At 44.7% G+C, this 3078-nt stretch overlaps 1 long non-coding RNA gene across 1 annotated transcript; it reads right to left on the bottom strand.

Moving 5' to 3' along the window:
- Positions 1 to 943: 943 nt before the first annotated feature.
- LOC142046059 (uncharacterized) lies at positions 944 to 1639 on the bottom strand. Its single transcript, XR_012654975.1, has 3 exons — positions 1610 to 1639; positions 1327 to 1436; positions 944 to 1069 (listed from the first exon to the last, which is right to left on the bottom strand). It is a non-coding gene; the product is annotated as an uncharacterized LOC142046059 (long non-coding RNA).
- Between the last annotated feature and the right edge of the window lie 1439 nt (positions 1640 to 3078).

Raw genomic sequence — 3078 nt, 5'->3', positions numbered from 1 at the left:
TGGCTCCTAGCAGGATTGAGCAATATTATCGTTCTGAAGAGCTACATGTGGCTCCAGAGCCCATCTTGGCCATCTCTGACCTGTAGAATTGAACCAAGGAAAAAGACCAAGGGATACACCTATTGAGTCAGCCTTGCTCTGACTTGTGCATTTTCAGTGAGGACTGTCCCAGGCACACAGGGTCGACTAAGTACTGAAAGTTCAACTAATAGAGTGCTTTTTTTATGACCAAGTCTTTATGAAATCAAACAGAACTCCTTTGTTTTCTTTCATCTGAGCAGGGTTTCCAGTTTCCAAACCTCATAGTATATCTCCCAGTGGAAAAGGGGAAGAGCATTGGGTCCCAGATCTCCAGGGTTCAGAAGAAAAGAGGGATCCTGAGAGCTCCCTTGCACAGGTGAGGAAACATTAAACCAATTTGGATCTGTAAGTACGTGAAGGAAACATCTGAATGCCCCACAAAGCCCTTTGGAAGGTCTGTCGATTCATTAGTTGTCCGCTAGCTGCAGCGGGGTGTATCCTCAGGGTAAAATATAGTCATGGCTTCCTGTAGATTCTAGCAGACACGAGGTAGTAGCTTCCTCCTTTCCCCCTTGCAAATTGGATGGATGTGAAAGGCCAAATTGATACCCCTCCTCTTCTATTTGGGGAGGATTGGGTGGAGTTCAGTTTCTTAATTTATTTGACCGTCTCTCCAGCATTTTTTTGTTTGGTCTTCTTCCTTTCCCATCGCTGTTTGAGGTTTCTGTTTGTATCACAGCAGGTGATGTAATGGTATGTGAGAATGAGCAGAATTCTCAGCAGGAAGATGGTTGAGCACGTGGGATAAATTGGAGCGTTATCACAAAGATTGAAAAGGAATGTGTCCAGGAGTCATGAGCAGGGAAAATCCTGTGAGATTCAGCCACAGACAAGAGAGGAGAGGGAAGCACTCAGGGAGAATGGGTAAATATATTTACTCTCAGGGAACTCAGATGAACCTCAAGGAAACCACACCAGCAGGACATCCTTATGGGAAGAGAAATAATACATACATTTTTCCCACCATCCGTGCAAGTGACTACTCACCCTTTTAAAGCATCAGAGAATCCACACAGGGGGAAAAGGCCCTATGATGCACTGAGTGTGGGAAAACCTTCAAATGGATGACTCAATCTTGTTAATCATCAGAGAACCCATGCAGGGAGAGCCCCTATGAATGCAGTGAGTGTGGAAAAAAAGTTCAGTCACAGTCAAGGCTTTTTCAACATCAGGAGAATCCACACAGGGGAGAGGCCCTATGAATGCAGTTGAGTGTGGGAACAACCTCAGCTCCAATGCACAAACCTTTGTTATTCATCAGAGAACCCACTCAGGGGAGAGGCCTTATGCATGCAGTGAGTGTGGGAAAAAACCTCAGTCAACGCACAAACCTTGTTATTCATTCAGAGAACCCACTCAGGGGAAGGCCCCTAATTGTCATGCAGCTTGAGTGTGGGAAAAAGTTCGGTCACAAGATCAGGCCTTTCTCAACATCAGAGAATCCACAGAGGGGAGAGCCCTACGAATGCAGTGAGTGTGGGAAAACCTTCAGTTCAACACCCAAACTTGTTAGTCATAAGAGAACCACACAAGGGAGAGGCCCTATGCATGCAGTGAGTGGGAAAACCTTCAGTCGACGCTCAAACCTTGTTAGTCATCAGAAGAACCCATACAGGGCAGAGGCCCTATGATGCAGTGAGTGTGGGAAAAACCTTCAATGTACGCTCAAACCTTGTTAGTCATCAGAGAATTCACACAGGGAAAGGCCCTATGGAATGCAGTGAGTGTGGAATACTTCACTAGCAGCTCATCCCTTTCTGAACATAGAGAATCCACAGAGGGGAGAGCCCTATGAATGCAGTGGTGTGGAAAACTTCACTTACAGATCAGGCCTTGCCAACATGAGGAGAATCCACACAGGGGAGAGACCACTGTATTGAATGCAGTGAGTGTGGGAAAACCTTCAGTCAAGTTCAAACCTTGTTAGTCATCAGAGAACCCACACAGGGGAGAGGCCCTATGAATTGCAGTGAGTTGTGGGAAAACCCTTCTCTTGCCACTCAGCCCATGTTAGGCATCAGAGAATCTGCAAGAGAGATCAAAACCATAAAAGCCTCTAGGTCTATTAAGACTTCTTTTTTTTGTTTAATACTTTGGCTGATTCCCACACAGTAACTCTTGGAAGCTGAGTTGAACTGTTGCAGCACCGTTTATCCCTCAGCTTGTCCAGATGACTGGTCCATTTGGCCTTTTGTAGGTCGCCCTGTTTCAAGGTGGACCCATTTTGTCCTTTCTATCAACTCCATTTGTCCTCTGAGTAATTGAGTGTGCTCCTCCTACCGGGAACCAGGGAACATCACATTTCATACCATTCCTCCATTGCAAAGTTATTGTTAGAGTCACCAGTAATAACAGTTTGTATTCATTACCCAGTTGTTCTCACGTTACTCTGGGTTGTGCTGAAGAACAGTTATTTGGGAACTTCTAAAATTATATTTAAATGAAGAGGAGCGAAGCAGGAAAAAAAGTGTCATTCAGTCTCTGACACTGGGAAGTAGATGGGGAGACTTCAGATTCCCTCCTTCCCCATCACTGCAGAACTGTTACCTTTTGTCTGACCATGTAGAGTTTATCTTCATCACATTCTATCCCTCCACTTCTCAGAGTGGTCATGTGAGGAAGAGTTCTCAGCTGTTCTATGCTTTTGGAGATGTGCTTTGACTTCTTTAATCCTTATATCAGAGTCACTATGAGTGCAGATGAAAGTGTCAAAGACCTGGAAGGGAATTCAAATGGATCCCAAACACAGTTTGATCATTTGGAGTTTAATCCCAGGCTTCCATCTATTTGTGTAAGCCACTTCTGGCAAAGTGGCAGTTTCGTCCCCATTATGGGATGCAAAGATACTAAATAATTTTATAAATAACATAACTGACTAGTGAGACAGTGCTGAGTGATGGCAGGTTTGAATGGATTCAAAGCAGTATGGGAGAGGGAGGATAGTTCAGTCTTTTGAGGCATTGTCTGCTTAACACCCAGGGTTGTAAGTTCAGTTTT

This window comes from Chelonoidis abingdonii, unplaced genomic scaffold (assembly GCF_003597395.2).
Source record: "Chelonoidis abingdonii isolate Lonesome George unplaced genomic scaffold, CheloAbing_2.0 scaffold0965, whole genome shotgun sequence".
Taxonomy (NCBI): domain Eukaryota; kingdom Metazoa; phylum Chordata; order Testudines; family Testudinidae; genus Chelonoidis; species Chelonoidis abingdonii.
This window is presented reverse-complemented; position numbering and strand designations above follow the sequence as displayed.